Genomic DNA, 21,971 nt, shown 5'->3' with positions numbered 1-21,971 from the left:
TAGGTTTTGAGTTTTGAGTTTTGATTTCTATATCTGGTTTTCATTTCAGCTTAGGTTCTGACTTTGGGATATTGGAATTTGATTTTGGTTAGGTTCTTTATTTCAAAATTTGATATTGTTTTGGTTTTGATTTTTGTGTTCAAGTTTGATTTTTGGGATTTGATCTTAGGGTGTGACTTGATGAAATCGATTATGTGGTCTATAGTGGAGTTGGAGTTGGCGAACGGTGGTGATGTTGGAATAGGTGGGTGGTGGTTGTTGGTGGCCGATGGTAGCAGTTGGTGGTCGATGGTGGTTTTTAGTGGCATGTGGTGGTTATCGGTGACCTGAGATGTTTGTTGTGCAAGTGGGAGTATGAGTGGCTCCCATATGTCTATAAATCACTTAATAGTTTTTAGTTAATAAATAATAAAGAAAATAATAATAAAGAATGAAAAATAATACAAAGGGCAATATAGTTTTTCATTGGAGAGGGACGAAACACGCAACAAAATCATACTATGAGAACGGTCCGAGTGCAAAACATAAGTTAGGGACCAAACACACAAATTTGACCAAACTATATGGACGTTTTCAGTAATTTGTACTACAAATCAGAAATTTAAATAATTGAAACATAGTTAATTTTTTTTCTTAGCTTTATCATTCAGAAATTCATTTTATAGTTTTTATTGTTATATATATATATATATATATATATATATATATATATATATATATATATATATATATATATATATATTCCATAAAGTTTCAAATTACTAATCAATTACGCCATTTGAGCAAGGCAACCGGATGAACCGATTACATTGCTTACATGTTAATTACAAATACGATTAAAAATAAATTGGAAGGCTCGTTAGTAATATCACGTAACTATCAGTGTAAATGAGGAACTTAAACTAGCTGATCTTCATCGTTTTCATTACCGGCACTCAAAAAGCTCGAGAAATTGTAACGTCCCAAAAGAAACGTAGTAATTTAAAAAAAAAAATTAAAAGCCATTTCCATAAAAATCATAAGTCAACCAACATTGTTTCCAAAACATAGTAATAAAATAAGAGTATCAAATATCATCTCTCAACATAAAAATCCACATGATGATGTGTACGATCAAACTTTCGCATTCCCTCGATCCTCTAAAGTACGTGAAACATTGGAATCCCAAAATACCCCATACGAGAATACACATACAATGCATGCACACCCTGCCCACAACATAGGGTTAGACCAACTCCTAAGCCTACAACGTAACATCGGACCGCTCCCGAGCCTGCATCATATAGCTAGACCGCTCCCGGTTATGTTGGCCTACAACACAAAGCGATACCACCTTAACCCAACTACATTATGTTTATATATGCACAAAACAATAACAAGCAAGCACAAGTAATCATAGCATATCTACTGGTCTAACAAATCACTACAACATAACATCCTACACATAATGACACATACTACAATAAAACTCACCTCGTAAGCTAAGAAATATCCACACAACTTACTAGAAGGCAAGAACCGGTACTACGAGTCACCTATAACATCACAAAACCAGTAGATATGCTATGATTACTTGTGCTTGCTTGTTATTGTTTTGTGCATATATAAATAGAGTCAAATCCTCAATCTATGGCCCAAATCCCCCTGTAACATCACAAAACCATGAATTTATTATTATTATTTTATAAGGATAATTTTTATAAAGCCATCAGATAATCAAATATTGTTTTCAAAATGAATCCATAAAATCAAAGTATCAAGATAATCTATCAACATAAAACAACGGGAGGATATGTACGATCACACATTCGCCTTGCCCCAATCATCTAAAGTACCTGAAAGCATTTGAATCAACAATTGTAAGCCAAATCTTAGTAAGTTTCCCTAAAATACCCCACACAACAATACATATATAATGCATACACATTGGACCCACAACATAAGACTGGATTACTCACAGGTTAGTCGGCAAACAACACAAAGTAGTACCGCCTCAAACCAAACACATTATATCAACATATGAAACTAATAATCAATAACCAACAATACATGTAATCATACATATATACTAATCTAACATATCACTACAGTATACCAACATTCTACACACAAGGACACATACTACAGTACAAAGTATAGTGAGAAAACTCACCTCACAATCTAGAAGATAATAACACTGATCATAGATCCAATAACCGACACTACAGGTCACCTATACAACAAACAGGGACCAAATCTCAAAGTACAACCCAAAATCCTCAATTTTACCTAAAGTCAAACTTGGTCAAAAAGTCAAATGTCAAAATCAAACTCAACACTCAAGGGTCATTCAGTCGGTCACCATGCCGTGATCACCAGTTGGTCATGTTGTGGAAGAGTGAAGAAAAAACAATCACAAAATAGACCATCGTTACGTCATGACGAACAACTTATCATGTCGTGAGGGATACTCTAGATAGATTAATTGCTTTAAGTTCTTAATCCTTCAAGCCAAGCAACCAAACTTTACATAAGGTTATCCCCATCTCAAAATACCATATAAATCGTATCTTTTTAGACATGCATGTCCAATACATGTCATAAACACGATCTAGGTCAAAATAAATGGAAAATGAGATCAAATCCCATGCATGGAACCCAAAGCTCACAAATATTCCAGATCTAGGACACGGGGTTTCAAAGGAGTCTTACGTACTCATAAAGTTGCAAACTTTATGAGATTCCAACACTCAAACATCCTCAAAGGTTGAGAAAAATGGACCAAACTCTAGATCTAACATGCTTGAGCAAAAAAGGAAGGAACTTGAGGACTTACAAGAGTCCTAATGCAACTCAAAATGATGGGGGAGTGGTTTGCTAGTTGAGATGATGCATGAAAATGCATTCTCTTATTCTTCAAGGCTTTAAATCACCAAAAATAAGCTTAAGATCAACAATGGAGAATTAATGTTTTCTTAAGGGTGAAGGGAGGTGATGGAGGTTAAGGGTGTGAAAACCCTAACCCTCCCTTCCCTGGGCACTAATCTACCACTGGGAAAGCAATAAGAAAAAAAAAATTAAGTGGTCCAATAGGAATAGAGAACTGTTCACTAAAGGACTTCAAAATTAATCTATATATATAATTACACAAATGGTTTATATCGTTTGCATAATTTATGTGTTTGATCCATAACATAGTTTTTAACTCAACTATCACTATCATTTTGTTTTGTTGCGTGTTTGGTCATTATGATAACCTAAAAAGAGTTTATTACCATTCTTTATTTTATTTTTAATTTGTTTATTGTTTATACCTTTATTTAATAAAAAAAGTAATAAATAAAATAGATTCTTTTACTTTCACCTATAAATACCCGTATTCCCACCTATTCTCTACCCATCTTCCCCATCTTTACCTTTTTCTCTCCCACCTATTCCCTACCCATCTTCCCCATCTTTCCCTTTTCTCTCTAAAGCAGCACATGAACAGGGGCGGACGCAGCTGCAAGGGAAGGGGGGAAGTGCCCCAACGGTTTGAAATTTCTTTTATTAGAGTAGTCTTAAAATCTGGTTATTTGTTCTTCTTGATACAGCATGCCCCAACAAAATGTGGCTAAAGCTGTTGGACTTTGAGAGTTGGGGGCACCGGACTTAAGTTGAAAACAAATTAAGCCCACTTTTGGGTTTAATTGTTAACGTTCAACAACATCTTCTATTCTTTGATGTCGTTCCTTTTTGGTTTTGTCGACTTAAAACCCTAGAACGTAATCAGTGTTTCGTCTCCCTTCAACTACTCAAGAAAGCCATAAAATATGAAAAATCGAAAGGAAGAAGTTGAAGCGCATGATCGACCTACAACTCAAAATCAAGCTTCGAGAGATCAGGTTAGTCATATGATTGAGGCTTCATAAAAATGTTTAATATAATTTCTGATTGAGGTTTTCTTTATGAATTCTTTATGTATTATTGTTTGGGAATGGTTGAAGAATACTAGGTTAGAAATTATGACTTACTGTAAAAAAAATCATCAATTCTCCACTGCTCTTGAAATTGATTAGGTCATTAATATCGATTATCAAATCTGTTTTGTTTTAAATAGATGCATAAAAGTGATTTGGAAGGATATTTTGGTAGATCGAAGACAAGCCTGTGTAACTTATAAAGGGTAAAATGGTGTAATTTGTAAAGGGTAAAATGGGAACTCTCATTCCTTGGAGAGATGGAATGAAAAACACGCTAGTTAATGGAATGACATTCCTCCGTTCATGACTCTGTATCCTCTTAAAAGAACATAAATTCTTTCTCTCCCTCTTTCTTTTCGTGGCCCTGGTTCCAGCCGCCCACCCCTGTTACAAGATTTCATCAAGTTCGATTTTGATTCTCTTTTGATTTTGCAATTTGTGCCTGGATGCAGATGCTCATTTTATGTTTAATTTTGAGGTTTGATTTTAAGGTTTGATTACAAGAATACGATGTTTGGTTTTCAGTTTTGATTTGGTTTTAGTTTTGAGTTTTGAATTCACAATTTATTTTCTACGTTGATTTTGGTTTTAGTTTTGAGTTTTAAATTCACGAAGGTACAGAGGGGTTAATAAATTAATAAGAAGATAAATAAGGTAAAATAGTTTTTTTAGGCATAAAAGGACAACAAAACCAAATGATTTAAATACAGATATACCATTTTCTCTTCCCTTTATGCTCATTAGATTTTTGTTGTTACTCTAAATCTTAGCTGTGTTTTTAAAGCAATGATAATTGCCATGGATTCAAATTCGATCATCTTTTTTCAATATTAGGGTTTTCTCGTTCTAAGGGTTTGAGTTGATCACAGCAAATATTCAGTAGATTAAACAGATCTCTAGTTTTTCTAGGCCGGATGAAATTATCGTTTTCCTGATACAACTTCGCTTCCTCTGTGAGTAGTTGAAATAAGCTTCAAGTCGCATGCGCTATAAAGTACCTTTACGTTTTTATCGCCAAGGTTTCTTCTTGGCTTATATATAGACTGATGCGATTTACTATAACGTGATTTCTTATGTATTTTTTTCTCATAATTAGGTTATTTTATCTTTAAATAAAATAACCAAGTTACCTTTATTTATTTAATACAAAGTTACATAAATGGTCCGTGTGGTTTTACGGAATAGGTATATATAGTCCAACTTCAAAAAAATAAACAAACTCGGTCCTTGTGTATTTGTCTATTTGATTATTACTTCCTAAACTTTAGGTACCATTTATGTAACTTACTTTAAAATCGTGAGAAAAAAATTTCAATTATGTTTGAAGATCTATTGCCATAGCTGCAGCTAGGGAAACAAAATCAATCCCTTCAACTTACATATGACATAGACTCCAACCCCATAAGCCTAGCAACCAAACTAGGAGTTTGAACTCTATTGTTATAATTTGAAAGCCATTTTTGCTCATATTTGAAAGCCTAGCAACAAATCTTCAATAATAAACACTAAACTTCTCATAACAAAACCACAAACCTATTCAAATACTTGATAATGCAACCTTTTAAAATAGGGTAGCGGTTAACTTTTTACAATGCAATCTTTTCCAACAAAAATTGATAGTTTCAATAGCATTTGCAACTTTTCAAGAAAAAGGTTGTCATATATTTTTTTAATATATGCACCTATTAAGTGTCGTCGAAAAGGCCAAATAACTTGGAATGGGAATAGTTTAGCTTAAGTGGAAGTGTTAAAGATGTAAGCTAAATTCATCTACCGCTTAATCATGGATGATGAAGCAAAGGAATAAGATAATTTTGTATCAACGAGAAAACTTTGTTATAGTTTTTACATCCTTAAATAACAAAAGGAAAAATAAAAGACTAGTATATACCTTACAATAAAGCTTGATGACCATAATAGTTCCTAGTGGTAACATTTCCTGTATACACTATAAGTGGACTATAGACTTTGTGATTACCGTCATTCCATGTTAATGGCATACTATTTATTGTTAGTGGTGTCTTGATTTCTTAATCTCTAATATTCACCACAAAATAGTCTTATTTTTGGTTTAATGTAGTGAAGTGGAGATTGTTGGGATCAACAAGGATGTGGAGCTTTAAACCTCCTTGTATTAATATAACATATGTTGAATTAGGTGTACCCATATTCGTCACTAAAAGAGATGCCATAAATGCATATTACATGTTGATGTGAGCCGTCATGGAAGGGTAATTTAGTTATTTAAATGTTAAAATGGCACGACAACCATCATTTATGTTTTGAGATATGTTGTACCATATCTTGAGATAGTCTTATTTAGATGTGTCATGTACAAGACCCAAATCTTTAGCCTTGTGAGGACAATGTCTCGATCCCTATGCAAATTCAACATACAAGCTCCTATCATGACCATTTCTCATTTATACTGGAATAGGTTTAATTCCTATTTCAATTATTAGTTTCAGAGAAGATAAGAAGTTGTCGGTGGTCATGAGTGCAGTCATGAGTGCAGATTTAGTCGCTGAAGGAGACCAATTCAAGTGAAAAGACTTGACAAAAGCAACAACTGCAATAACATGCGGGCAAGCCATTCATGTTCCTGACAGAATATTGTACTTGATAGAGCTTTTGTCAATAAAGGTATCAAGTGAAGCTATGTGGAAATAGGCCGCCAAGATTTACACACCAGGATGTGTTACAATAGGCTAAAATAACATGATATATTTCATTAATCTCATGGAAAATTAGAACCTTTCATAGACGGATAATTTTAATAATATATGAGTTAAGTCATAAGTTTTTTGATAAGGTTATAATGTTTCAAACTTTCATTCAATATATTGTATTTTAATCTGAGCATCTATTCCTAGTTTGTAGAAAACCAGAGCAAGGTTGGTTTTGTATGACGAAAGTTTAAGAGAACATCTACGTAGTAGCTAAGCATATGGAAGAAAAAAAATACATTTATAATATGAAATATAAATTTACTTAGTCATTGGGAAGAAAAGGAGATGACAAGAGGAGTAGTTGGATTGTTAATGTCTTCGCTTAATTTTTTAGCTTTTGGTTGCCTATACAAGTGACAAGTAACCATTAAACATAAACATGCAATTACAAATAAAAACATATTGATTTAGTACCAAAAAAATCATACTCGGTAGAATTTTGGTAGGTTTTGATCATGTTGATGTCAATTGTATTTAGAGTAGTAACATATAACGGTCTGACCCCTTCTGAGTAATTGTTTCCGTGATTTGGGATGATACAACCAAAGGATTATGTTGCCTTTACTAAAATTGTGATGTCATATTTATCACAAAAAACCACTTTTTGGTGAATTGTTGAAACACCTTGTCATACATCATACATTACTTATAAACAAAAATATGTTTATTCAGCAGTTTACATGACTTGAGATTTTTACTTTTGCATGCAATAAATTAATAAAATTTACTTTCAATCAGTAGAGAACATGTTTGTCACTTGTCTTCTATAAACGAGAGACAGTTCATCATGACTTGAAGGGATAGTGTTTATAGAGGTACCCTATAACATTTAGTCATGTCTAATTATAAATTGTTAATTGAATGCATCTGAGAGACAAGTAAGTAATTAGTAATACACCCACCACTAAAATTGTACTATCCCCAAGAAGAACTTTATTAGCTATTCTTCTATATGTATTACTTACTGCAACATTAAAGATCTATATAGCATCTCCCGTAACGGAATACAACATAGGACTTGCAACATTAAAGATCTCCCGTAACGGAATACAACATAGGACTAGCGCTCCTAGTAGCTTGAACTGTTAGTATTTCTCTCTGCATTGCATGAAAAGCACCAATTGAGACTATGTAAAGGTGATGTCAATTGGTCGTTAGCCTACTAATGAAATGGATATAATGTTGACTCCATCGGATATTACATCTTTAAATGCATGCAATATATCTATAACCTTATAAGAGAATGTGTCACAAACTTTGTAAACAACAAGCATTGCAGAAGGTACTCGCCCTCTAGCAATTCCTTCTGCTAGACCGTAATAGCTTGCTTTATAAACTTAGTTCCTAACTAAGATAAATAAACATGAGTTCCATGCTCGTCTGTGTCCCTAACAAAATTTTTCATGACATATGAACGTCCTCCAATTATCTTCTTGTCATGGGGATTGATTGTGAGAAATATAAAGTTGTGTTAGTATTTATATATTAGAATAACAATGTATACAGATGGTAATTATTAATGAAATTCGAAGACATTGTTGCAAATGTGTGATATTTAATTAGGAATATATAACTTGATCCTCTATATCGCGTCAACTTAACGTTACCTGTTGTAAGTGAAATTTGTGCCACCCCGACACTACCCTTTTAACTTTTCTGGAATTGGTTTGAGGGCTTTATCATTGAAGCTCTTCGACTCTATTTATATGTCATTATCTATGACTCTAATGATGGTGTTGCCTCATCAGTGAGATTTGTGTTGGAAAATCCCATGACCTTGTCTGGAGGTGCAACTTTCGAAATGGAATACGAAGACAATCTCATCATAATTTGTTATGAAATGATTATATATACAAGTTAGTGTTGATCATATCTAAAATTTGTTTTCTCAGTTTTTATAGTCGTTTCTAATAAATCTTTTTTTTTTTTTTTTAAATTTTCTTTGAAGAAATTTTTATTTATGGGAAAAGTATTGATACAAACAAACTCTAAATCCATAGAATCAAGAGGCTATGTAATATTAACTAATGCATAGCCTCTTTATTATGTGCATTTAGAATGTGTTTGTGTATGATACATTAGGAATGGGTACAAAAATTGAGAAAACAAGATTTGGATATGATCCATACTAACTTGTATATATAATCTGGGATATAGACATATTTATATATTCCTAAGATTAATTAAAGCCCTAACAAGTTATGATGAGATTGTCTGTGTATTCCTATGTTGAAAGTTGCACCTCCAAGCAAAAAAGTTGTGGGATTTCAATCAACATAAATCCCGTCGATGAGTGAAACACCATCATTGGAGTCATAGATAGTGGCATATGACCAGAGTGCTATGAGCTTCAATGATGAAGGTCTCAGACCAATTTTAGAAAAGTGGAAAAGGGAGTGATGGGTGGCACAAATTTACTTGCATCATTTAGCTTTAAGTTGAAGTGATGTACAAGATATATATATATATATATATATATATATATATATATATATATATATATATATATATATATATATATTCCTTATTAAATATCATTCATGCTATAACAATGCATACTGTGTTCATTAATAATTACCATCTAATATAACTTTATATTGCTTACAATCAATCCCCATGGTAGGAAGATAATTGGAGCGCACTCATATGTTAAGCAAGATTATATTAGGAGCACAAATGGTCATGAAACTATTGTCTTATCTATCATAGCCAGGAACCAAGTAATAAAGCAAGTTTTTACCGTCTTAGCAGAAGGAATTTCTAGAGGGGTATCTTCTACAAGGTTTGTTGTTTATAGAGTTTGTGATGCGTTCTCATGTAAGGTTAGCGATATATTGCAGGCCTTTCATTATGTAATACCCGATGAAGTCGACATTATATCCATTTCACTTGTAAATGAACGGTCATTTGACATCACCTCTAACTCGATCTCAATTGATTTTTTTCATGCAAAGTGGATAGGAATACTAATATTTCAAGCGGCCAGGGAGTTCTGGTCCTAAGTTGTATTTTGTCACAGAAGATGCACATCTCCTATGGATTTTTAGTGTTGCAACAAGTAATACAAATAGAAGAATAATTAATAAAGTTCTTCTTGGGGATGGTAAAATTACAGTGGTGAGTGTATTACTTATTGTCTATTTGTCTCTCAAATGCAATCAATTATCAGTTTGACGTAACTAAATGTTGTAAGGTACCTCTATAAACGCTTCATCTTCAAGACACGAAGAACTGCATCTCGTTTATAGAAGAAAAGTGACAAACATGTGTTCTAAAACTGAAGGAAGGTAAATTTTATTAATTTATTGTATGTAAAAAAATATCAAGACATGCAAACTACTAATTAATCAAAATTTTGTTTATAGATATTGTATGACAAGGTGGTTAGGCACTATCCTAGTTCACCAAAAAGTGGTTCTATGTGATAAATATGACAACGCTATTTCAATGAAGGCAATAGGAGCCCTTGGTTGTATCGTCCAAAATCACGAAAACAATTACTCAGACCATTAGATCTTATTGCTCTAAATACAAACGACATCAACATAGTCGATACCTATAAAAATTCTACTAAGTATGTTTTTTCTACTAAATCTCTTTGTTTTTTTTATGTAATTAGATGTTTATGCTTTATGGTTACTTGTCACTTATACAGATAAGCAAAAGTTCGGATTTTTAAAAACGAATCCATTAACAATCCAGCTGCTCTTGTCGCCTCATTTTCTTCATGATGGCCGAGCAAATTTATATATCATATTATAAAGGTAATTTTTTTTTCTTCCATCTATCAGTTGTGTTACGTAGATGTTTCTTTAAAAATTCGTTATATAGAACCATCATTCCTCTGCTTTGTATAAAATGGAACGGTTGCTCAAATTAATATATTATATATTGAATTAAAGTTTGAAACATGATCAACCTTACACAAAACTAATGAGTTAACCCATACATTATTAAAATTGCCTGTTTATGAAAGCTTCTTATTTTTTGAGATTAATGAAATAGGTCATGTTTATTCCCTCATGGTGTCACCATCTAATACCTTTTTTGACAAAAGCTTTGTCGAGTACAATATCATATTAAGAACATGAATGGCTTGCCGACGTGTTGTTGCTTCTACTTTTGCTAAGTCTTTTCATCCAAATTGGCCTCATTTAGCAATTAAATCTACACTCATGACCATTAGTAGCTTCTTGTCTTCTCTGAAAATAATAAATCAAATATGAATTAAACATATTAAGGTATCTAACGTTGAAAAAAACCGATCAAACGTTCTTATTTGTTTTTTGCTTAATTGTGTCATATCATGGGAAATAGATCCTAATGGGAGATTAGATGCTGAATTTGCATATGGATAAGGACATACTGATTCTCACAAGGCTAAATATATGGACCTTATATATGGCACATCTAAAGATGACTATATCAATATAGGATACAACATATCTCAAAGCGTAAATGGTAATTGTTGTGCCAGTTTGATACTTACACAACTAAATTACCATTCCATGGCGGCTCATGTTGATGTGAAATCTACATTTGTGGTGTCTTTTCCAAAAACATTGACTAATGTGGATACACCTAATTCAATGTATGTTGCATACATACAAAGAGGCTTAAAGCGCCATATTTGTGTTAATACCAGTTATCTACGATTCACTGCATTAAACCAAAAGAAAGTCTTTTGTGGTGACAATTAGAGGAAAAGGAATCAAAACACCACTAACCATAAAGAGTATCACATTGTCATGGAACAACAGTAATCACAAAGCATATAGTCCACTTGTGATGTATACATGGAGTGCTACCTCCGGTGGGAGGAGTATCAAAGATATAAGGGCATTGTAAAGCCTTTTTAATTCATATTGATAGCATTATTATAGCTCATTATATATATATATATATATATATATATATATATATATATATATATATATATATATATATATACTAGTAGAGCACCTGCGCAAAGCGGCAAACCATTTTGTTTAAGATGAAAAAGAAGTTACTTAACATTATTTTTTTTTGGAAACATGTCATATTCGGAAAAAATAAACATGTAATAAATTGCAACGATTGTGGAGATTTTAAGGTCAGTTTTTTTGACATATTCGGATAGTTTTTTTTTTGACAAAACTGTACAAATGGTCCCTGTGGTTCGCTGAAAATTGCCACTTTGGTCCAAAAAGGTTTAGACTAGCACAAGTCCAAACTTTTCATGTTGTTGCGGCTTTGGTCCATTTTGGTTTTAACTTTTTTATAATGACGAATTTGCCCCTGATATTTACTTTTTTTTAAATACTTTTATATTACAATAATTAAAAAAAAACAAAAACAATTATTTTTTGAAATAACCACCAGAAAACAAAATTATTACAGTAATCTCTCTCTCTCTCTCTCTCTCCTTTATCTTCCTCAGAAAACCCTAGATCTTTCATATCTTCGTTCTTCTCTATCGATTATGGGTTTGTTCGATCAACGCACAAAAACCCCATCTCTCCATCTCCGATTCCCTGTACTCTTTGTACTCTTCTCATTTGGACCTGAAACCTAAAATTGAAAGGGAAAGGGGGTGATTTTTGAAGTCTTTTAGTCTAAACCAACAGAAACTACACATAGGGGTTGCAAAAAAGCAAAGCATACATGTAGATGATGAACGGTGAATCGATGCATAAAAGGGTGGGATGCAGACATGCTATGGTGATTAATTATTTTCTTCAAATGAGTGATTTTTTTGTTACGATGAAAGAAAAAAGGAATTGTTCTCTTATGCCAGAGAGAGAGAGAGAGAGAGAGAGAGAGAGAGAGAGAGAGAGAGAGAGAGAGAGAGAGAGAGAGAGAGAGAGAGAGAGAGAGAGAGAGAGAGAGAGAGAGAGAGAGAGCATATTTTATTTATTTATTTTTATTCCTTTATAAAAAAATTAATTTTTTTCTTTTAAACAGAAAAATATTTAAATAAATAAAAAACTAAAAAAGAAACAAGTAAGGGCAAAATCGAGAGAGAGAGAGAGAGAGAGAGAGCATATTTTATTTATTTATTTTTATTCCTTTATAAAAAAATTATATAAACAAAATAGAAATGCAATTTTTTTCTTTTAAACAGAAAAATATTTAAATAAATAAAAAACTAAAAAAGAAACAAGTAAGGGCAAAATCGTCATTATGAAAAAGTTCAAAGTAAATTGGACCAAACTAGCAACAAAATGAAAACTTTAGACCTGTGGTGCTAGTCGAAACCTTTTTGGACCAAAGTGGCAATTTTAAGCAAACCACAGGGACTATTTGTACAGTTTAGTCACTATATTTTTACGCACATTGAACTTCTTTAATTATAAGGTTGTCAAATTGTCGTTAATTTTAAAAATTATAAAAATGTCTTTGTTTTTGTTAACTATATAAATGACGTTGTCTAAAAAATAAAGGATTTTAAAAGGGATAAAAAATAGGAAAAGCAACAAAAAACTGGTTGGGTAACAAAGTTAAACCACCATCTAAATTTACGCAATTCTAATGAATCGTACACACCTTTTTAAGTTGTGTCAAAAGCATGGGTTAAATTTTCTAAAAATCATGGGTTCAATACAAGAAATGTCAACTTCCATTTGATGTCCTCATTTGCCAATAGTTTTTCGATTTTGTGTTATGCTAGGTTAGAAGTATCCAACCCCAACACTATTATTCAAGGACAATATGAAAAAAAAAATCCATTCAATGTCTTTATTTGCTAATACTTAAATGAAGCCATATATGAATTATAAATTAGGATTATATTCATACTTGCGATTGCATGTATCATATATGCAAATGGCCATTTATGGCTTAATTATATGTTAAATGCTATGACCGTATACATATTGTCTTAAAATTAATGGGAGTGAGAAAATTGATTTAATTATCTTCAGATGCTTAGACAACAAACATTAGATTATTTTTAATATAAAAGTCTCATTAAGTTATTTTTAATGAGATATTATGATCAACCTAAACATATGCTAAGATTTTAATATAAAAGTCTCATTAAGTTATTTTTAAAAAATTTTCCATTTTGTCACATAGGATCTATATCATAAACTTAACATTTTTCAAGAAAGTCACGTGCACTTTTTTTTTTTTTTTTTTTTTTTTTTTTTGTAGCTGGTTGATACAATCTCCTAATCTCCTTTATTTGTGTAATTTGTGGTTATGGTCATCCAATGACCTTCCTTAAGTTGAAAGGATTTCTCATCTTTTTAAAATCAACTTTAAATATCAGGCCTTGGAAGCTGATAAACAATGCATTAGTTCCTCAATTAAAAGAAAAATATGTTTGACTTCAGAAGTCAAATAGGATACTGATAGTTAAAGTGTTTTTTTAGTCATTTAAATGCAAAAAGAGGCACAAAAATCTTACTGTGCAGTGTAGAGAAATTGAATTTTATGGCATCCAATTTGAATGCTTTTTATCTTGGAACTCAATTAAAGATACGTCCATTCAAAAAATTTGTATATTGAAAAAGGAAAAAAATTACAGACCCCTAGAAGTCTTTCTTTAGCCATATTCTATTCAAATTTACCTCTATAGACGAATGTGCATTAGTCTTAACCCAAAATCTACTTTGTTCATGGGCCCTTTCTATAGGTTATGACTTATGAAATAACGAGACAAGGAATTAAGGATGAAGAAGGAAAAAAGATTTTTGTTTTTTTGAGCCACATGCAAAAAATAGATATAGTACAGGGACCAATACTATAATTTACTCAAACATTTATGAAGTACAAAGCCATTGGATCTTTTATCGCGTTGGTTATTTCCAGCGGGTTGTGATGAATGTATGTATAAAATACACGATGAAAAATTTTTTTAGAGACAAAAAAGAGAGAAACATTAACCATATGATATGTTAAATTAGAGAATTTTTTACATACTTTTTGGATAATTTCTGTCCTGCTAAACATTGTATGAAGTTTGTTCTACGGTAATCTTTGCACTATTACCTGTAATCTTGACCAGTTGTGATTATTCTTATATTTTTTACGAACTATTTTTATATTATTTTTCCAAGTTTATGTAGTTAAAAAGGATAAAATAAACATTTTTGAAATTCATCCCAAAAGAATCATTGGATCCTTTCCAAAAAAACATTTCAACTGATGAGAATGTTTTCAACAGTTGTAAAATACCAGTAAGTTACAAACGTTAAATATTATTTCCTATTTAAACTAAGAAACTTATTGGGCAAATTGCAAGTAATAAATATCATCTCTAACATGCTTATGTTGAAAATCAGCATATGCAGATCACTGATAGTCATTGCTACTCCATTTTCAGGAAATTCCACCTCCCACCACAAGTGCCCTCTTTTGACCATCAAGATCAGCAGTTGCATACTAAAAAAAACAATTGAGATTCAAAATGTGTGATCTTGAACCATTCTTGAAGGGTAAAACAATAATATGTTGGAATTATTCGGTTGTCATCATATAGAGATTAGGATTAGGATTATATTTATTGTTTCCTAGTTTTTAGTCTCTTAGTTATTATCTTTTCTTTGCTTGTTTCCCAAGCTTATGTTCCTGTATTTAAACCTTTGCCATTGTGCGTAATCAAGGATGAGAACCTGGAAGAGAACTTCTCCAGTTTTAGCATAAATTTTGTTTTCTTTATTATCCGGTTGTCATCATATAGATTAGGATTATGATTATATTGATTGTTTCCTAGTTTCTAGTCTCTTAGTTATTATCTTTTCTTTTAGTGTTTACCAAGCTTATGTTCTTGTATTTAAACCTTTGCCATTGTGCGTAATCAAGGATGAGAACCTAGAAGAGAACTTCTCCAGTTTTAGCATAAATTATGTTTTCTTTATGGTATTAGAGCTCTTTATGGTATTAGATGATGATCCGCCTTAAATCATCATGGTCGATGGTGTAATGGTGTTGTCATCGAACCGGGCAGCAGCTTGACCACCAATCCTTCCTTCGATCTGAATTCACCATACTACATTCATCCCAATGATTGCCCTAGTCAGATGCATGTGAACGAAAGCCTCACCGACATCAATTACTCCGATTGGTCAAGGGAGATGAAAGATTTTTTGTTTGCCAAGAACTGTACAGGATTCATTGATGGAACCATCCTTCAACCAGCTTCCGACTCACCGTTGAAGAATGGCAGCAGAGTGATGCCATTATAAAAGGATGGCTCACAACAGCCATGGAGAAGGACATTTGAAACAACGTCAAATTCGCTAACACTGCAAATGAGGTTTGGGATGATCTTGAAGAGAGATTTGGTAAAAAAAGTTCTCCTTGAGCGTATGAATTGAAAAGCACGCTAACGGGACTGAGACAAAAAATGGATTATGTTTCAACCAACTACACAAAGATGAAAGGAATATGGGATGAAATCCAATCGGTGTCACCCATCCCTAAGTGCATATGTGGTAAATGTACTTGTGATATGGGAAAGAGATTTTTTAAGGCAAAAGAGAAGGAACAAGTTTATGAGTTCCTTATGGGACTTGATGACCTCTTTTGAACCATTAAAACTCAAATATTGAGCACAAAGCCCATGCCATCACTCGACACCACCTATCGTCTTGTCGTGGAAGATGAACAACAACGCAATATCACCAAAACTAGGGAAGTCATTGTTGATGTTGCTGCCTATCAAATAAGTACTCAACAGAATTATGAGAAAGGTTAAATTAAGAAGAAAAATCGTGAAGCCTTGAAGTGCAAACATTGTGGAAAGGTTGGTAACACCATTGATCGGTGTCTCGAGAAAATTGGCTATCCGGATTAATTACTGGGACAATCGTTCACACAAAACGACAAGAGATCAACGAAAACAAGTCAAACCAAAACCAAAAGCAGCCAACGTTGAAGCCAAAGTTAGCCTAATACCGGGGCTATGTTTTTAGCAGTACACTAAGTTGATCAAACAACTAAGTGAGACACAAAAACTTGAGATCAACATGGCTGGTAAGTATGTTTTCAATGCTCATTGGGTGATAGATTCGGGAGCCACTGATCATGTTGCTTGCAACAATTCTACTCTTTTTGATTTAAAAAGTTCCAATGATGATGTACCTGTTAGCATACCAAACGGCGATAATGTTCCATTTCAAGGAATTGGGAATGCTAATCTTCCAAATAACATCAAAATAAAAGATGTTCTTTATATACCCAAATTCACATGCAATCTCTTATCTGTTAGTAAAATGACCAAAAGTCTTAAATGTTTCATGACATTTTTTCCTGATTTTTGTTTCATTCAAGACTTACCTACTAGGAAGTTGATTGGCATGGGTAGATGTGAGAAAGGTCTATACAACATGGAAGAAATGGATAAAAGGGTAGCGATCATGGTGGTCAAGATTGATTCAGAAATATGGCATAAGCGTTTTGGTCACTCCTCAAAGTTACAACAAATTGAATCTATTGCTAGTGTAGTTACCGTAGAAAACTGTGACTCTTGTGTATGGGCAAAACAAACCCGAATCCCATTTTTTGATAGTAATATTAAAACTTCTTGTTTTGATTTAATACATTGTGATATATGGGGTGGTTATAAGGTCCCTTCACTCTCGGGTGCTCATTATTTTCTTACGATCATCGACGACTTTAGTAGATCTACATGGGCTTATTTAATCAAGCATAAATCTGACGTTGGTGAAAATTTGATTGCCATTTACAACATGATACAAACGCAATTCGGAAAGAAGATTAAGAGAATTAGAAGCGATAATGGTGGAGAATTTGCCTCCAATTCCACGTGAAGTTCTATGAAGAAAATGACATGATACTTGAAACGTCCTGTGTTCATACCCCTCAACAAAATGGGTCGTAGAACGTAAACACATGCATTTGCTTGAAGTTGCAAGAGCCTTGAGATTTGCCAATAGAGTTTTGGGGAGAATGCGTGTTGGTAGCCACGTACATTATAAACAAACTTTCGTCTCGCTCCATCAAAAACAAAACTCCATATGAGATCTTTTTGGGACAAAAGCCTAGTTCTAATCATATGAGAATATATAGGTGTTTGGTATACGTTAAAGAAAATAAACAAGGAAGAGACAAGTTTGAAGAAAGGGGGAGGACGTGTGTCTTCATTGGGTATCCACAAAGGCAAAAAGGATACAAGGTCTTTGATATCCAAGAAAACAAAATTCTTGTGTCTCGAGATGTCAAGTTTGTTGAATGTATATTTCCATATCATGAACAAACTAAAACTAAAAGTCATGGTGGTAGTCTCAAGGATTCTACATCTTTTCAATTTAATCAAGATGTAGAACCCAACCCTCAAGTGAGGCCGGTTATACCAGTTGAAGAGGAGTCTTGGAGCACTCCAGATGCGCCAAATCAGCAGCCTGTTGTTACCTCCATTGGACCTCGTTACCTCCATTGGACCTCGTTACCTCCATTGGACCTGGGTCTGGTCATTTTGAAACCAACAACGGATCCACAAATAACATTGATCCAGCCTCAAACCAACGAAATAATCAACGACCTGAAAGGATTCGAACAAAACCACAAAAGTTTGGGGAATATTTCCATACTCTTACCCATGACAGTTCAACGACCCCAATGGTACACTCTTTATCTAATTATGTGTCCTATAATTATTTTACTAACTCACACAAAGCTTTCTTGATGGCTATCTCTACACAAAAAGAACCTAAATGTTTCTCTCAATCCGCCAAGTGTCAACAATGGCAGGAGCCTCCGAAGAAAGAAATCGAAGCTCTCGAAAATAACACAATTACCACCGGGTAAGAAGGCCATAGATTCCAAGTGGGTGTACAAAATAAAGTGCAAGCCCTCAGGAGAAGTTGAAAGATACAAAGCAAGGTTTGCAAGAGGTTTTACACAAGAAGAAGGCATCAACTTTCATGAAACTTTTGCATCGGTTGCAAAATTCGTAACAGTGAGAACTATTTTAGCTGTTGCAGTTCAAAAGAAATGGATTATTCACCAGTTGGATGTCAACAATGTCTTCTTACATGGTGATCTTGACGAAGAAGTGTACATGAAGGTTCCCCATGGATTTGTAAGGGCTGGTGACACTCGTGTATGTAAGTTACGAAAATCCATGTATGGATTACGACAGGCCTCAAGGAATTGATATCGAAAATTCACAGAAGCTCTCTTGGAGATCGGTTTTCAACACTCAAGGGCTGATCACTCTTTGTTTTTGTTTAAAACTAACACCATTTATATTGCAACTCTTATTTATGTTGATGACATCATCCTCCTCGACAATAATGGTGATCATATTGCTAAAATAAAGGTGTTTCTACACAATAAATTTAGTATTAAAGACTTAGGGCCTCTAATACTTCCTTGGCATCGAAGCCACTCGTACAGAAGATGGTATGGTTCTGAGTCAACGGAACGAAAGTATACCTTAGACATTCTTGCCGATAGTGGTCTAGATGGGTGTCGTCCTAGTCATTTTCCAATGGAAACCAACATTAAACCAGACATGATGTTGATTCTCCACTTGTTGATGTAGGAAAATATCGACATCTCATTGGGCGGTTGCTTTATTCACAGGTCACTAGACCTGACATAACACTTGCAGTTAACACTCTGAGTCAATTTGTTTCTTCTCCAAGACAACCTCATCTCAATGCAGTTCACAAAATTTTACGCTATCTTGAAACTACTCCAGGACAAGGAATCTTCTTGCCTTCTACCGGTAATCTCACTCTCAATGTATTTTGTGACTCAGATTGGCTTGGGTGTTCATTTACCCGACGTTCTAAAACCGGTTATTTTATTACTTTGGGTGGAGCTCCAATTTCTTGGAAAACAAAGAAACAATATGTGGTGTCTAGATCATCTGTCAAGGCTGAGTATAGGGCAATGGCTGCTACTTTTAGTGAGATCTTATGGCTTTGTTGGCTACTTTTAGTGCAATATGGGCCAACTACTATTTATTGTGACAATGAAGTTGCCCGTCATATTGCCAATAATCCTGTTTTTCACGAACGAACAAAACATGTGGAGATGGATTGCTACTTTGTCCGAGAGCATGTGGAATTTGGTCAAATTAAGCCTCTCTACATCCACACTAGAAATCAAGTTGCTAACATCTTTACTAAACCTTTGGGGATGGATCGTTTTCAGTTTTTACGTGGCAAGCTTGACGTTCGAGACCTACATGCTCCAGCTTGAGGGGGAATGTTGGAATTATCCGATTGTCATCATATAGATTAGGATTAGGATTATATTTATTGTTTCCTAGTTTCTAGTCTCTTAGTTATTATCTTTTCTTTTCTTGTTTACCAAACTTATGTTCCTGTATTTAAACCTTTGCCATTGTGCGTAATAAATGATGAGAACCTGGAAGAGAACTTCTCCGGTTTTAGCATAAATTCTTTTTTCTTTATAATACATCAATCTTTGAATCATGTTTATTTGTCTATTTCAATTTTGTTGAAATGAAAACAAACAAAAACTATAGAAAAATAAACGGATTTTGAGATTAACAACATAAATGATTATATATACAACTACTATTTTTTTTAGCATAACATCTTCTTTTTTTTTAATTTAATTTTATTTATAGAAGGCTTTGACCTTTCGGCCCACAAATGATGTCCATAGTAAAGCAAGATGGTGGGGTTACCCTAATCCCTAAAATGTCATGGGTCAATCATTTTTCTTTTCTAAAATACCTTGCATATGTAACCATAGGCTTCAATAAACATGTCATGTTTCTTATGTCTGAAAAATGAAACCAAAGTTGAACTTAAATCTAATATTAAAATTGATTAAAAAGATACTTTTATCAAAATTACAAATAGAATACACACCTTTAATTACAATGGAGATTCCATGAAAATGGATAAAAAAGAAAATTTAATCAAAATTACAAATAAAATATGTACCTTTCTTTTTATTTATATGTGACACAATCAGTTCGCTGCAAAGATGAGAATTTCCAATTAGAAACTGAGCCATAGGGATAATAACAATAAAGCATATGATTTCATTTCATTATACTCGAATTTGATTTAACAATCAGAGATGACCATAACGAAAAGAGCAATAATTGTGTGGTTCTCAACATATGAATAAGAGAGATGTAAGTAATTTTAGATAAGAGAAATGGTGAGATAGATTAAATTTTAATGTCTTATTTATAAGTCCATCAAGTTCTCTAATGTTTACTCCCGTTAACAACTTAACATACACACAAAAACCTAAATTCTACCTTATTTACGCCACCACATATTTACGCCACCACAAGTTGGAAAAATATCCGGGCTACAACAATTTTGAAGAAAGCATTTTTCACTCCACTTCAAACTTGATTCATTTTAAAAGTAGTTTTTATTTTGTTATTTTTTTTTTCAAATTCATGATACCATAACCAAATGCTAAATCATGGATGAAACCTCATGCTTACTAAAACTAAAGATTTCATGGATGAAACGAATGCTTACTAAAACCAGTGATTTCTTGGATGAAGTTGCACACTATTAAAACCAAAATTAACATTTGTCAAATTCCGATTATGCCCTTGTCTCTCAAAAAGATCATATGCCCCATATTTTAAAAATATTTTTGACAAAAAAATCAAACGTAAACTTACTTATTTTTTTGTCTCTAATTGAGGCGTCGTCTCTGGGCATTGCTAAACTTTTCTTTGGGCTGAGGATGTGCCAACCCGTTCACATGGAGGAGGCGGCGTTGTTCTTTGACAATGAGTTACGGTGGGCGATTGAGGACATTGTGGTGGCCCTTTCCTTGGTGACATACATTGGTGAATTTCTTCCCTACCCATTAGGTTTGGTGGTTTGGGTTTATACTCGGCAGTAGAGACTACCTCTTATGCTTTTGTTGCCTCAAGAGCCCAATCTTGGGTATTGCAATGCCACATCTTACGGGATAGCGACGTATATGGTATGAATTCTGATTATGCTTGTGCCTTGGCTTCTCTTCGTTACAAGCTTCCGGATATTGACCTTAGCGGTTTTACAACTAAGGACACAACCACTCTTAAATCCCATAATACGCTGGCGTGTGTCCTTTTTAGTAAAATTGTTCAATATATGGAAATGCATCTTGACTTGACGGCTCGACAAAAAAAAACAGTTTTCTAGTGTTTACGTGTTCTACATGCTCAAGATTTTCTTCTAGCTATCCCTATAGATAGTGTCACACCCCAAAACCGAGAACGGCGGAAACGTTCTGGGGCGGAGGACGTCATGTAAAGTATCACAACAATGCAAAGTAGTAAACAAGCAACAACATTATCCATTGCATTAATAGTATAATTTTAAATACAAGTGTGTTCTTTCATAGAATAAAT

At 33.4% G+C, this 21,971-nt stretch overlaps 1 long non-coding RNA gene across 1 annotated transcript; it reads left to right on the top strand.

The window, feature by feature from the left end:
* The first annotated feature begins 3,369 nt into the window (after nt 1–3,369).
* On the top strand, nt 3,370–15,299 carry LOC145169387 (uncharacterized). The gene is made up of 2 exons (XR_013742462.1): nt 3,370–3,863; nt 14,979–15,299. It is a non-coding gene; the product is annotated as an uncharacterized LOC145169387 (long non-coding RNA).
* Nucleotides 15,300–21,971: the final 6,672 nt, after the last annotated feature.

This window comes from Lactuca virosa, chromosome 4 (assembly GCF_052849685.1).
Source record: "Lactuca virosa cultivar CGN04683 chromosome 4, Lactuca_virosa_CGN04683_v6, whole genome shotgun sequence".
NCBI classification, from domain to species: Eukaryota; Viridiplantae; Streptophyta; class Magnoliopsida; order Asterales; family Asteraceae; genus Lactuca; species Lactuca virosa.
This window is presented reverse-complemented; position numbering and strand designations above follow the sequence as displayed.